Source organism: Maniola hyperantus, chromosome 11, assembly GCF_902806685.2.
Source record: "Maniola hyperantus chromosome 11, iAphHyp1.2, whole genome shotgun sequence".
Classification (NCBI taxonomy): domain Eukaryota; kingdom Metazoa; phylum Arthropoda; class Insecta; order Lepidoptera; family Nymphalidae; genus Maniola; species Maniola hyperantus.
In genome coordinates, this window is record NC_048546.1 from 1,473,142 (window position 1) to 1,489,610 (window position 16,469).

Sequence of the window (16,469 nt, forward strand, 5' to 3'; positions counted from 1 at the left end):
CCTAAAGTGGTTCTTAAATTTAGAAAATCCCTCAGGACGACTCGCCAGATGGGGTTGTAGATTATCACAGTATAATTTTGTTATCGAACATAGGAAGGGTTGTGATAATGTAGTTCCGGATACCTTGTCGAGACTCATACACGTAGATGTAGTTGGTGATCGTGATGATAACTCTAGTCAACAAGTTTTGGTAGATGACTGGTATGACAAAACATTTAATGGCTGTAAAATCAATCCAGCAAATTTTCCGAATTTTGTATTTTGAACGATAAACTATATCGTTACAGTAAATGTAAATACCAGCTTCTCAGTGAGTTCGACTGGAAAGAGGTAGTCCACAAGAACGACATCCTTAGAATTATGCAACAAAACCATGCAGATGCAACTGCAGGTCATTTTGGTGTGTTCAAAACTCATCGCAGATTATCCCTCAGATATTTTTGGCGTGGTATGTATAAGGACGTGGTTGAGTACGTTAAGAATTGTGATACTTGCTCTGCGTATAAACACACGACATCAGCCACTCCAGGTCTGCTAGGGAAGCCTAAAGTCTGCGAGAGACCTTTTCAGGTCATTTCGGCTGATTTAGTCGGACCTTTGCCTAGGTCTAAATCAGGATTTACATTTCTTTTTGTGGTGACGTGTTGTTTTTCGAAATATACAATGTTGTTTCCGTTACGGCGTGCCACAGGTGCCGCTGTTGTTAAAGCGCTAGAGAATTTTGTATTTTTGAACCATAGTGTTCCAGAGACTGTGATTGTGGACAATGGGTCCCAATTTACAGGATCTGAATTCCGTAATCTCATTAAGCGTTATAATATTCCGAAATTACACTACACACCACTGTACACTCCGCAAGTTAACCTTGTTGAGAGGTACAATAAGGTTGTTATGACTGCTGTAGCCGCTTTTGTGAAAGATAACCACAGGTCCTGGGACGAAAACCTGTACAAGGTCCAGTTCGCCATAAACAGTGCGGTTAATGAATCCACTGGATTCTCCCCGTTCTTCCTTGTCCACGCTAGAGAACCGGTTTTAAATGGTTCCTTCTATAAGGACACGGATAAGGAGTACGAGGCCGGAATTCCAAGGGAGGAATACGCAGGAAAGTTTGGAACTTTGGAGGACATATTTGGTCAGGTTAGGAGAAATTTGTTTCAGGCTCATGCAGAGTATGCAACGCATTACAACTTAAGGCGTAGGTCTGCAAGCTATTCTGTTGGGGATATAGTGTGGAAAAAGACCTATCCACAAAGCGACGCTACAAATTTTTTCGCAGCTAAGCTGGCACCTAAGTATGAAAAGTGCAGGGTTGTCAAGGTTTTGTCACCTTTGGTTTACGAACTAGTTAGAGTAGCTGACAACCACCCAATAGGCACTTGGCATATTAAGGATATTAAGAAGTAGATATTTGCCATTACTTAGTTTGGTCTAAACTGTTTGAATATTTAAGTTATCAATATTCAATAAGGAATTTGAATGAGTGTAGTGATGTTCTGAGTTAACAGTTACATTACCATGGTTCAGTTGAGGAGGAATGTAGTGGATGTATGTAGGGATGAATATGTGATGATTGGAATGCTTGTGGTAGACCAACCGGTTGAGAAAGTAAAAATGCAAATATCGTACTTTGGGGATAACGAAAAGGGGGGGGTTTTGTGTTTTGTTTTCGTTTTCCTTCTAGATAATGGATCATTTCTGTTATTTTTCCGATTCTGTTCCGAGATCTATTTTCTAGGAGAGTTATTTCGTTTTTTTTTCTCATATTCCGATTTTGATTCGGTTTTATTTTTCCGAATGGGATAGAGAACGGTTGCCATATCAGATGGACCCGTTCACAACCAGTTTTTCCGTATTTGTTGAGTAACAAATATTAAGATGGTAGTTTAAAAGAGTGAACCACCGTAGGCCTAGACGCATTCTATCAGTCAGCTGAAGAATGATGCCAAGATGTTTCCACTCAAGTGTCTTAGACACCATGAAGTTTTTTTGTATATATTCCTTTTAGAAGTTAGGGTTGTGTAGTTAAGTATAATGTATAAAACCTTACACTGTTTTCAGTATATTTATTTTGTTAGACAATTTTCCTTGTTAGTAGTAGATGTGCGTTCACGCGTAACTTCTGTGTTTTTTTTTTGTTTGTTTGTTTCAGGCAAATTGTTAGTAGTTGTTGGATGACGCTGAGGGCAGCGTGGTTCAACCTGTTGAACCTTTTCGTAGGAGGGGAAGTATTGTGACGTTGTAAATTTTGAACTACTAATTAGCGTTTCGCTTTTAATAAAAATCTATTTTGTTCAAAGTATGTTGGTGCCACCTAGCATCAAGGTGCAGAACTACGCGTGGGTCGATGTTCAGAGTTCATTCGAGCCACAATAGATGGCGTTTGCTTCGTTGTCAATTGTCGTAAAAATAAAACAAAAATAATTAAATAAAACCATAATATCATTTGTTTATTGTTAAGTCATTAACAAAACGGTTCTTATAATATATCCTTAGGTTCCGCAAATATTCAAAAATGAATTGGCTTCATGATCAAACTAAATGAGTGCGGCCACACTCGGGTTGCGTCTGGCAACACCGATTGGTGAGATTTAGAATTTTCTCTGGAGTCAACATGTGAAGACGAATTTTTTTCGTTCCAGGAAAATCTCACTCTTTTTCGCCCATGGCTTCGCCTGGGAAAATACAATAGTATAAAATTAGTCATCCGAACGTATTTCAATGTTTCATCAATTATGGTGAGTGAAAAATCAAGTAATGTGGATTCGACAAAATGGCGGTTTGGTTAGAGAAAATCCTAATTTTATGATTTCATTCCAGTTCCAGTTATTTTAACTTCCCAAATAAATGAGGATAATGGGTTGGGTGGACTTCTGAAAACCATTGGTGGCCAGGAGTTCAATAGGTGAGTTGTGTTTGATCGGGAAAATTCCACGTGTCGAAATTTTCACACAGCACAAATTATAATATTGTTTTTCTTTGTTACAGGGTTTCCGTTTTAGGTTTTACGTTTTACGATTTACGTTTACGTTTTACGTTTTCCGTTTTCGTATTTATTTCTTTTGCACATTCACGTAGGCAACTTAATTGCTATGGATAAGACTTGGTGAAAATCTTTGTAATGAAACATTTCGGTTGTGAAGAATCAAATAAATTGAGTTTTGGATCTTGGCCGATGCCGTCCAGCTACCTTGCAGTCTTCGCACCTACAAGTAAGCAATGTTTGTATCCTGCAACAGTTTAGTGAACCTTCTTAGTGTGTGTGTACAGTAAGAACCCTGTCTTTACTACTGAGCCTTTATTTTGAAACAATTTTATGAATTTTACTGTGTCATTGTCTATTCCATGCCAATGGCATCTTAAATTTAAAACATAGATTTTATGTACTATCTACCTAAGGCATTCTAATGTATCTAAATTAAGTCTTGGCATTAAGCTAGAATAACTAAGCATTATTAGCCATCATTCTGTATTAAGCGACCCCGGTAAAAGTTACATTAAAAACAATTTTGCCTAACATCTAGCAAATTTCATTTATAACACCTCATATACATTACAAGGGAGTCGACGGCTAGCTTCTATTCTTTACTAGGTAGATAGATCAAGTAAAGTAAATTATTTTTTTTTCCTCTAATCTTTGTAAGGTGGTAGATTATTCCGTATCCGGGTATATTTCTATTCCGCCCAATTTATCACCCTTACAACACATTGCGTGAAAAATTTATAATTAAGCCTTTTGCCAGTGGTATGCACTATACATGTCGCCCCCGGGCGGTACTCGACCACTCTTCGACTTCAATTCATTTTATATACGCTAACAGGTGACATATTTGTGACTATAATTGCTAGTGTGTCATTACATAATCCGTAGGAGAAACAAAATGTCTGAAATCGTCTTCGTCAACCGATATTACGTCCACTGCTGGAAATAGGACTTCAACACATCAATCTGGTCTGGTCTGCCAATGCTGAGGTTGCCATTCTAGTAGCTTGTGACCCCAGACCTACAGGGTGTAATCAGAACGCTGGCAAAAACGAAGACAGGTGCTAGTAGGTACTCATGATTACTGATATAAAAATAATCCTATAATTTTGACTTCACACATCTTTGAGGTCCAAGTGCAGATTGACTTCACGTTTCATGCAGGTTTCCTAATGATGTTTTCCTTCACCGTTAAAGCTAGAGAAACCTCCCTGGCGCAGTGGTGAGCGCTGTGGTCTTATTAGTGGGAGGTCCCGGGTTCGATTCCTGGCAGGGGTTTGGAATTTTATAATTTCTAAATTTCTGGTCTGGCTTCGGCTTTTTTTTTTTTTATTGATCACGTAAATTTCAATAATACATTTTAAAATAAACAGTTCGCCATCCTCTAGAAACTGTTAAAGTTTATGTGAGGATGGCGAGTTCGCGTTATACAAATTTAATAAAATCTAGGTAAAAAACTGTTATAAAAATTAAAAGCTGTTAATTAGTGCATATTTGTACATATAAAATATCGTTACATGAAACATTTAGCGTTCCGGTACGATGCCGTGTAGAAACCAAAGGGGTATGAGTTTAATAAAAACTGCCATACCCCTTCCAGGTTAGCCCGCTATCATCTTAGACTGCATCATCACTTACCATCAGGTGAGATTGCAGTCAAGGGCTAACTTGTATCTGAATAAAAATAAATAAAAAAAAACCTATTTAATGCCCTAGGTGCGAGATCAAATCCTAAACCCCACAAACAGGAGGCCGACGTCTTAACCACTGGACTAATTAAGCTCTTATTGCTTTACCTGACTACAGTGAGACATTAAGAGGCAGTTCCACAAATTACCTATCTCCCGATCTGTATAATTTCAAGTTTGCGCGAACCCGTTACAATTACTTACAATTAAAAGTCAGATATCCATACGGACCTGTTCTCGTCTCTTTCTCTACATAGAGTAAAACAAAGTCGCTTCCCGCCGTCTGTCCTTCTGTACGCTTAGATCTTTATAAGATTTTCAAAATTCTTTAACGTGTAGAAAGTTACATTACCTATTCCTGAGTAGCATACGTGGTGTAACCAGAACGCTAACAAAAACTTAGCGTTATTGTTATACTACCTAAACAAAATACAATACCAATAACGATTTGTCTCATTCTGTGGTTTTAGTGATTTACTATTTTTCAAACCCGCAATGTATAGCGTGCAAAACTCGGGTCAAATGCCCCGCCTACGACGCGGCATTGACTCCGATAGAGTCGCCTAATTACGCAACGTTTCTTGATATCTAGTCAGTCAGATGTTTTATTTGCAATAATATATCGTAAACTTTAACAAAATTATAGAATTTTTCAATTTTTTTTCGCTTTTTTTGTGGTATCATATCAGTAATCATCAGTAGGTACTATCATCTGTTATCATTTTTGCCTGCGTTCTGGTTACACCCGGTACATTTTATTTCAAAAAAATTTGATCCCAACGAAAATTGTAATAAGCTCCCCGTGCGATGCCGGGGCTGGTCGCTAGTATGAAATAACTCCATCCGAATCATTCGATACGTGATAAACATTATTTTGGACATGAGTAATTATTTCTTGTGAATTGACCTACAATTATTGTCCGAATCTGCTCAGTGGTTTTTATTGCACGCAGACCTATAAGGTAACTTGTCGGTCGATGACTTTGCTGATGGTGACTTAATCGAATTTTACTGTTCATACATTTCAGGGTCATAATGTGGTCCACCTTAGGTATGATCGGTTTAAAAAGAAGAGCTAACGAGCAGGCGGGTTACCTGATATTTAGTGTCTACCGCCGCCCATGAACATTTGCAGCACCAGAGGAACCGCCAATGCGTTGCTGGCTTTTCAGAAATGTGTTGGTCCCTCAAATCTAATCTAGTGGGAACACCGCCGAAGTGAGAATTTAATCTAATTCCAAAAAAAGTAGGTTTTCAATTAGCTTATGCATCTTCTGTGATAGCCTAGTGGTTAGGACGTCCGCCTCCTAATCGAAGTCGGTATTCCGGGCACGCACCTCTAACTTTTCGCAGTTATGTGTGTATCAGGTAATCAAAATATCACTTGCTTTAACGGTAAAGGAAATTATTGTGATGCAACCTGCATGCCTGAGAGTTCTCCATAATATTCTCAAAGGTGTGTAAAGTCTACCAATCTGCACTTGGCCGGCGTGGTAGATTAGGGCCAAAACCCTTCTCTAGGAGGATTACCCGGGGTCTGTAGTGAGCTGGGGATGGTTTTATTATGATGATGATGATGATGATGAGAGGACTAGCCGTCAATCACCATATACGTATACAAACGTATGTAATAAACTTTCTGGACCTTATTGTCTACTGGAACGACAAATTGCTTGGCCAGTTCCATTTACTGACTAAGTAGTTAGATATTTGTTGTTGTTAGTGTCACAGGTAAAAACAAACTATACCTATATCAAATATTTGAAAAGAGCAACCGCTGAGTTTCTTGCTGGTTCTTCTCGGCAGGAAAGGCATTCCGAACCAGTGGTAGATGCATCCGACTATTCGTAGGCACTTGTAAAAGTTTATACGAATAAAAAAGATTTTCATTTCATTTCATTTCATTTCATTTCATTTCATTTCATTTCATTTCATTTCATTTCATTTCATTTCATTTCATTTCATTTCATTTCATTTCATACAAGTGTAACATTTTCATCTATGACACCACCCCATATGGGTGTACAACTCAGCACAATATCTTCCATCAAATGCAGGACGGTAATTTTCAGCTGTGAATCGGAAAGATTCGTAAATTACTAGAGAACAAGGACTAAAAAATCATTTATTTCAATATCTAGATGTTCACAGATCGCAATCGAGAAAGCGCGTTCGTTTTAACCGCTCCGAAGCCAGCATCCAGCTCTGCACATTAATTAATTAACCGGCCATTATCTCGCTTCTTATTATCTCTGCAGGATTTCGCGTCTTTTCTTAACACCGCTCATTGTTATCACTGATCATCGCAAAAAGTCGTATCGCGCCGACAAAAGCCGATACACTAACATTGCTGGCCAGGAATCTGAAGGAACCCGCGCTCATTAACGCTTCTCATGCGCAACTATCAACCACAGCCCGAAACAGCACATCTCCAACTAAACAACCATTCAAAACTACACCTTCAACTTTACACATTAAAGCTCATTAACAAACTACATAGTGCTCCTGGATAAAGTAAAGAAAAATGCTACATGATAATAGGATTGTAAAAGCAACCCAGTTACCTTTAGAAAAAGACCATACTCGGTGAATAGAAGAGCCGAGATAAAAGACATTATGGTGACAATTTCAAGAAACCATCTCAAACTAAAACATCGTAACGAATAAATGTGTGAAACAAAATTGAATATAATTTTAAAGAAGATAAAGTAGGAAATTGATTACATGTGCATGATAGATGAGGTGTTTTTAAACGGTTAAAAGGCAAACGATGTGCGATTAGTGTTTTTGCGTCGGCGCGGCGGCGTAATTAGGGGCTATCGGCGGTGCGTATGAAGACATAAATAAAAGGAGCACGCCTGAATTAGCTGCTGCTGGACCTGCCGGTACAGTAGACCTCATTGAAGGTGACAATATAGACCTTAAGATGAGAACGATAAGAGCTATAGATTTTGGCAGTTTGGTTGCGGGTACACGAAATTTCGATCGATCGCTCAGATATTTCTGTCTCCGGCGAATGGCGGAAAAAGTTAAGGTTTTCCCATTAAACTTTAAACAATGCAGATCTACTAGAGGCTTATAGAATGTGGACAATGCCGCTATGGGCATGAAATATTGAAGTTGGTTGGTGAAATATTTTTTAAAGGTTAATCATCTATGAATAGCATCGAGTGGCTTGCAATTTAATGATGCCTTGCCAATTATATCTAAGTATATACAAAAGTCTGCATCAATAATGGAAAATTTAAGATTACTGGCAATTTCAACATCTTTAAATTCAGGGTAACTTTAAATAAAAACAAATGCATACTTATTTTTACCATTGATGTTGGGATTTTTACATATACTACCATTACAATCTTGATAGATGACACAAATAATTTTGGCGAGATGATTGATTTCAATTTAACACAAAAAGCCTTTTACACAAACAATTTCAATGCTTCAATACAGGCAAAAGTTTGTAACTTAATCAAAATAATTCTAAAGAAGATGACTTCGCCTTTCTTTCAGAGTAATAAGCTCTTGCACAGTAGGTACTAATTTAGCAAATACCAAGATGTTTTATTGAAACTAACGATTTTATTATTATCTAATGCATATTGAAATCGATAAAGATTTTACTTGGCAATGGCATAACCTTTAATAATTAATAGAACCGATAGACGTCCACTGATGGGCTGCATTTTATGTCTCTTGTAGGGAAATCCATTTTTCCCTCTCCGTGATATGATTTTTTTAAGATCAGCTAAGCTGTTCAGCGCGGCAATGCAGCTAATTTCCTTGACACCATTCTACTCAGGCTTAGCTTATGGGTAGTAATGAATGAGTACTTAGGATAAGTTTTATTTTGACATCTTCTATAATATAAAAATGAATCACTAAAAGTGTTGCTCATCGCAAATCTCGAGAACCGCTGAACCGATTTCGCTAACTCTTTTTTTATAATATTCCTTGAAGTATGAGGATGGTTCTTACGGAGAGAAAAATTTAATTCAACCTCCCCCTCAATTTTCTAAACTCCACCCGAACGAAGCCGGGCGGTTCAGCTAGTTTTCAATAAAAAAAATTAGATAAAAATCTTTCAACAACCACTCACCCGATGTGACACCTTTGTTGAGGTCCCGACAATCAATTTCTTACCAAAATTTAACTAACTAAGAAAAAACTTTTCCAAAATTGGCCTTACCCAGATTCAAACAAGCCTAGACTAGATTATTGCATCAGAGATCAGGAAGGGAGTAAATCTTGCTGTTGTTGAGTAGGCAAGTATTACTGGATAGCCTTACAATGATTGCCCAAGCCCTGGTCGGTATAAGGCGTAGTCCAAATAGAATTTCACAAGTAGCGTATAATTAATCGCCTAGCGTTTATTGTTGCGCCCGCGCACACTATCTGCATATCTGTGGGGTGACCATTGTTAACTTAACTATTTAAACGTACTTACTTACTTGTAAAAATCTACTTCCAACACTGCGTCTTCCGGTGCGAGGTCGCCATTTCCAGCACCTTGGGACCCCAACGTCTATCGGTTTTACGAACTATGTGCCCTGCCCATTGCCACTTCAGCTTCGCAACCCGTTGAGCTATGTCGGTTACTCTAGTTCTCCTACGGATCTCCTCATTTCTGATTTGATCACGTAGGTTGTAGAGAAACTCCAAGCATAGCTCTCTCCGTTACTTTTGTATCTTAGATATAATTGACGAGGCAGAATTGGGTCAAAAAGTTAGTTCCTTAGCACACCCTCCAAAATATATCCTGTAGAATACCGACTACGACAGAACATCTGTCGCCTAAACTTATTAAACTTTATGGGTGTCTTTTTATGACATGATTTCTAATACTAAAGAAAAAAAAATTTTATACTTTGACGTAAGATTTTTTCACACGTTTATTAACTGTTATCTCCCAAAGCCACCATGATCCAAACAAATATCCAAAGAACTTTGACTCGCTCCAGCAATGCACGGGGCTGCAATTGCTTGTACAGTATGGTATAATAATATTGTAAATTGATCACTTGAAAAGAGCAACCGCCGAGTTTCTTGCTGGTTCTTCTCGGTAGGAACGGCGCGCCGTTCCGAACCAGTGGTAAATTATACTAGTTGACGATTCAAAAGCACTTGTGATAAGTCTACTTGAATAAAATATATTTTATTCTATTCTATTCAACGTTCCTCCTAGCGTTGGAGACGATACGCAGAGAAACTTTCAGCTTTTATAAAATAACGAAGGTCTGCCACGCGCTTGCTCTTAGGGTGAGATTTATAGAGCTCTGACCTAGCTTAGACTTAAGACAGAGTTAAAACGAGATAGAGCTATTGTGCGGGACGATATAGTGCCTAGTGTGTGTATTGATTGACAATTAATAGTTTAACAGTTATTATAGGATTTTATATAGTATAGATAAACAATGTTTAGCAAAGTCTTATGTATAGTATATACTTAAATAGCATGTAAACAGTAGCATAGTTATGATAGGATTTGTTAAGATTTTACTATGTAAATAACTTAGATTTAATAGCCTTTGATAAAGATTTCATAAATAGAAATAGACAGAGAAAGCAATAGTTTAGAGCGAGAGAAATAGCGTAGATAGAGATAGCAACAGTGATAGAGCGAGATAGTTGTAGAAAGGGATAGGAATAATTATAGAGCGAGAGGCGCGGCTCTCACTACGGTATAGCCCGGAGTCGAAAAGACCCCTCTGAGTAGGCCACACCTCTCGAGCTTGCTCTCTCCTGATTGGTCAATGTAAAGATCCTCTGATTGGCCAGCCAATCAGATGGTCTACTTTTTTTATGGGATTTTCAAATAAATACTGGCCCGGTTTTGTATGCCGGCACAGTTCTCCTCTAGACCTAGCGGTAGCAGTACCTAAGGAATAAAGAAAATAGTGCTTCAACAAGTGTTTTCCTGAAGAATTCCAACCAATCCAGCATAGTGAGATGTGCAGAAGCGCACATTGAATGGTCCTTCGGTCGCCGGATACGTTGGAAAATCGGAAAAAATTGAAGAAAATTCATCGAATTCGGGAAATATGCCAGTGACACGGCAGGAGCTCAAGAACCGCAAGGCCTCAACAGAAGAAGAGTCTCCGGCCGCATCAGAGGATACTGCTACCACCGCCGCAACAGAAACTACAGTGTCGGAGCGAACGGCGTCGAGGGCGGCAACAGACACCTCCGCGACATCCAGGTCGACGGCCGTGCCACCCTCCGAGACATCGACGTCCGCCGTGCCTTCCTCCGAGTCAGTCAGAGAGATGACTGCAACCGCCGCCGCCTCACAGATGTCTGCGCCCACCACCGTCGCGTTGGCACTGCCCGCCGATGCGACACAGTTGGGGCCCCCCGCTGCCGTGGAGGCCTCCGCTATAGAACAGGGGCGTAGCCAGGCTAGAGAAGCGTCGGCCATCCAGAAGAGGAGGAGGACTGTCAAGCCGCAAGAAGTACCACTCCCCCCTAGCAAGAAGGGGGAGGGGTCGACCCACAGCCGCAGCAAGGCGCATAGAATAGCGAAGGCCAAGGAAGAACTGCTACGTCTTCAGGTCGAACTTGCCGCTGCCCGCATCACCGCCATGGAAGCTGAAGAAACAGAAGATGAAATAGAAGATGATGGTGCATCCATCCACTCCGGAGCCGAGACGAGCGAACGAGTGGGCAACTGGTTGGAGTCACAGCCCCCACGCCCCGCGCTAGCGATCACCAGCGAGCCACACTACCCTATAGAACCAGTGGTCAACAGCACGGGACAACAGAAGCACCAGAATCCACTTCAGTCACCGGCGGGAGTGCAACCGGGTCTAACAGAACTCGCCAAAGCCATCACGCTCGCCGTCAAAGCAGCACGACGCCCAAAGTTCATCGAGCTGCCCATCTTCGGAGGATCACATCAGGAATGGCTACCGTTCCGCGCCGCATATTACGAAACAGAAAGCATGTTCACCACAATAGAAAACACAAATCGTCTAAGAAGAAACCTAAAGGGAAGAGCAAAAGAAGCAGTTGAAGGTCTTCTCATCACCAGCGCGCACCCAACAGAAGTAATGAAGACACTGGAATCCAGATTCGGAAGACCAGAATCCATCGCTATGATGGAGATAGAAGCTCTACGTGGATTGCCGCGCCTTACCGAGTCACCGCGCGACATCTGCATCTTCTCGACGAAGGTCTCCAATGTGGTCGCGACTTTGAAGACACTCAGCTGCGTGAACTACATGTACAACCCGGAGGTTTCGAAGACAGTCGTGGACAAGCTCACACCTACGCTGCGCTATAGATACTACGACTTCGCAGTGCTACAGCCGAAAGAAGATCCGGAACTAATGAAGATGGAGAAGTTCCTCAAGAGAGAAGCGGAGCTGTGCGGGCCGTACGCGCTTCCTGAACAAGTGGCACCGCACACATCACATGCACCAGCCACGCAACAAAGAAGGCCGCAGAAAATTCACAACGTAACAGAAAAACAGTATACACCCAAGTGCGCCATCTGTGAAGGAGAGCACGGGGCAAGCGATTGTGAACAATTCAAGAATGCGGATGCAAACGGAAGATGGGACATAGCCAAGTCCAAACGCCTGTGTTTTCGATGTCTTCGGTACAGAAACAGAACACACAACTGCCGGGTCAAGGCGTGTGGCGTCAACAGCTGCAAATACTTTCACCACAAGATGCTGCACTACACCAAGGCACCGGAGAAGAAAGAAGGCGTCGAAATCACAGAAATAATCAACTCGGCGTGGACTATACAGAAGAAACAATCCTATCTGAAGATTATTCCAGTGCAAGTTGAGGGGCCCAAAGGAGCTCTCAACACATTCGCCTTGATGGACGACGGGTCAACAGTGACATTGATAGACAACAGCATAGCCGAACTCATCGGAGCAACAGGACCCATCGATCCCTTGAAGATAGAAACTATCAACGACATGAAGACATCAGAGTCAGCCTCAAGAAGAGTGAACATCAAGCTGAGAGGTCTCAACGATCATGAAGAACGTATACAAGCACGAACAGTGAAGAACCTTCAAGTGTCATCACAACGGGTTTCAAGAGAGTTGGTGGACGGCTGCACACACCTGGCAGACATCCGCGACTACCTCGTATATGCAGACATCAAGCCTCGAGTCCTGATCGGTCAAGATAATTGGCACCTCCTGTTGACAACAGAAGTGAGAAGAGGAAATAGCAATCAACCAGTAGCCTCTCTCACACCGCTGGGGTGGGTGCTACACGGCAGCCAGAGCCGCGCCGCCGGACGTAGCATCGACTTCGTATCGCACGTCACAGAGGGAACAGAAGACGACCTGGACAGCCTCGTTAAGCAGTATTTCGAGATGGACGCACTCTGCATACAGCCGAAGAAACCGAAGACAGATCCGGAAGAACAAGCACTTCGTATCCTGGAGAAGACCACTACCAAACAGGAAGATGGAAGATATGAAACAGGACTTCTCTGGCGCAAAGAAGATGTTACGTTCCCGGACAACTACCACAACTCACTGAAGCGACTTCACAACATAGAAAAGAAGATCGACCGAGACCCCAAGCTGAAACAGAAGTACACAGAACAGATGGAAGCTCTCATCTCAAAAGGATACGCTGAACTCGCTCCGAAACAGAAGACTGCTGGCAAGACATGGTACCTGCCACATTTCGCAGTGATCAACCCGATGAAACCTGAGAAGCTCCGAGTGGTACACGACGCAGCAGCGAAGACAAAAGGAGTAGCTCTCAACGACATGCTACTCAAAGGACCTGATCTCCTGCAGTCACTGCCTGGCGTCATCATGCGATTCCGGCAACACGCAGTAGCAGTCACAGCGGATATCAAGGAGATGTTCATGCAAGTCAAGCTGCGAGCTGAAGACAGGGACGCACTGCGCTATCTGTGGCGAGGGGAACGAAGAGACAGCCAACCACCTGAAGAATATAGAATGACTTCGTTGATCTTCGGTGCATCAAGTTCCCCATCTACAGCAATCTACATCAAGAACTTGAATGCTGTACAGCACAAAGAAGCTCACCCTGAAGCCGCAGCTGCCATCGTACAGAAGCACTACGTGGACGACTACTTGGACAGCTTCAGAAACCTCGAGGAAGCAGTGCGCATCACGAAGTCAGTACGCGAAGTGCACTCAAAGGCCAGCTTCGAGTTAAAACAATGGAAGTCGAACTCGCCTCAACTGTTAGAAGCACTGGGCGAAGTTGAACCAACAGAAGACATGGAACTCTACAAGCCAGAAGAGAAGACAGAAAGGGTGCTGGGTGTCATTTGGAAGCTCAACACAGACGAACTCACCTTCAACCTCAACTTGGCACGCGTCGCACCAACACTCATCAGTGGGAAGACACCGACGAAGAGAGAAGCGCTGCGAGTGGTCATGTCACTCTTCGATCCGCTCGGGCTCGCATCACCTGTCACCATAAGAGCGAAACAGCTGCTGCAAGAAGTATGGCGAAGAGGCACGTCGTGGGATGACGAAATAGATGAAGACCTGGCTGAGCAGTGGCAAGACTGGATGAATCATCTGAAGAACCTCAGCAGCGTGGCAATCCCAAGGCGTTACCTACAGTACAACGACGCCACTTCAATCCAGCTACACGTGTTCACCGATGCAAGCGAAGCAGCCTACTCAGCAGTCGTCTTCTGGAGGACAGTGACACCGGAAGGTGAAGTCAGCCTATCGCTCATCATGGCCAAAGCGAAGGTTGCGCCGCTGAAGTTGACGTCCATCCCGAGGTTGGAGCTCCAGGCAGCAGTGATGGGTACAAGACTTGCCGAAACAGTCATAGAAGAGCACGAGAGAAAACCAGACTGCAAGGTGTTCTGGACAGACAGCAAGACCGTACTCACCTGGATCCGAACAGGAGCACGCTCATACAAGCCCTACGTAGCACATCGCCTGGCTGCAATAGAAGAGTCTTCCAAAGTCAACGAGTGGCGCTGGGTGCCAACGAAGCTGAACGTAGCAGACGACGCTACGCGAGACGTGCCAACATCATTCGACGAGAAGCACCGCTGGTACAAGGGACCTGACTTTCTCTACGAAGCAGAAGACCAATGGCCCGTCGAAGTGTCTACAGAAAAAGAAGAACCTTCTGGCGAAGAGAGAATACACCATGTCATAGACAGAAGCAAGCCGAAGCTTTCACAAGCCTTACCCGAGGTGTCTCGCTTCTCAAACTGGGACAGACTTCGGTACACCACAGCTCGAGTTCTGCAGTTCATCGAACTCTGTAGAGCCACCAAACAGAGTGTCAACTACAGAAGGACAAGAAAGAACACAGAAAAGGACCCAAACTGGAAGAAGACGAACAAGCCTGCGACGAAACAGAAACAAATAGTGAAGACAAAAGCATCGTCCAGCAGGAAGTTTCTCCCAGTCACCGCAGAACATCTCCGAAGAGCCGAAGAACTCCTGATGCGCTCATCTCAAGAGGACTCCTTCGGAGAAGAAATAGAAGTCTTGAACAATAGCAAGACACTTAACAAGGAGAGCCGCCTACACCAGCTGAGCGTCGAGTACGTCAACAACACCATCAGACTGAGAAGCCGAATTCAAGCAACAGAAGGCATAACAGAACATCTGAAGAGTCCAATGGTGCTCGACGGTGACCACTCGACAATCAGACTCTGGGTGAATGCAGTGCATCAGCAGCTTCACCACGCCGGCGTCGAGACGACAGTGAACGAGTGCCGACAGCAGTACTGGGTGCTACGCCTGAGACCTGTAACAAGAATGGTCATACGACGCTGCCTTTTCTGCCGAATGAAGACTCAGAAGCCACCATACCCCAGGACTGGAGACCTGCCAGGATGCCGCCTAGCTCATCACAGACGTCCCTTCACATTCACCGGGGTGGACTACTTCGGGCCTCTCTCCGTGACCGTCGGCCGAACAAGACAGAAGAGATGGGTGGCCATCTTCACCTGCCTGACCATGAGGGCCATACATCTGGAGATCGCCGGCTCACTCAGCGCAGACTCGGCGGTGATGGCACTGAGGAGAATGATGGCGAAACGAGGGACTCCAACTGAAGTCTGGTCGGACAACGGCAGCAACCTGAAGGCAGCAGACAAGGAGCTGCGTCAAGCACTCGACGAAGCAACAGCAGAGGAAGCAGCCAAGAAGACAATCTCCTGGCGCTACATTCCACCCGGGGCGCCGTTCATGGGCGGAGCTTGGGAGCGACTGGTGCGCTCCGTGAAGACGGCGCTGACAGCAACACTCCACGAACGCCATCCTACAGAAGAGGTCCTCTCCACCCTGCTGGCCGAAGTGGAATATACAGTCAACAGCAGACCACTGACTCACGTCTCAGTCAGTCCAGATGATCCAGAAGCGCTGACACCGAACCATTTCCTGCTGGGAGGTCCAGGACGTGTACCGCTGCCAGGTACATTCGACGAAGAGGATGCGGTCTCCAGATCTACGTGGCGAGCTTCGCAGCGATTGGCCGACATCTTCTGGACGCGCTGGGTGAAGGAGTACCTGCCGGAACTCCAAAACCGGCGGGAGCCGCATGGACGAGGCCCAGCGATCCAGAACAACGACCTGGTGCAAGTCGTCGACGCCAACCTGCCCCGAAACGTGTGGATCCGAGGCAGAGTCATCGCAACGTATCCAGGACCAGACAACGTCGTGCGCGCAGTGGACATCCGGACCAAAGGCGGAGTGCTGAGACGGCCGGTGAGGAAGCTGGTGGTCCTGCCTGTATCGACGGACGACGCGCCCGCACCGACAGACAATGCGACATAATCGCACGGCGGGAGGATGTGCGGGACGATATAG

At 43.7% G+C, this 16,469-nt stretch overlaps 1 pseudogene; it reads left to right on the forward strand.

The window, feature by feature from the left end:
* Positions 1 to 10,712: 10,712 nt before the first annotated feature.
* LOC117986648 (uncharacterized) lies at positions 10,713 to 16,469 on the forward strand (annotated as a pseudogene).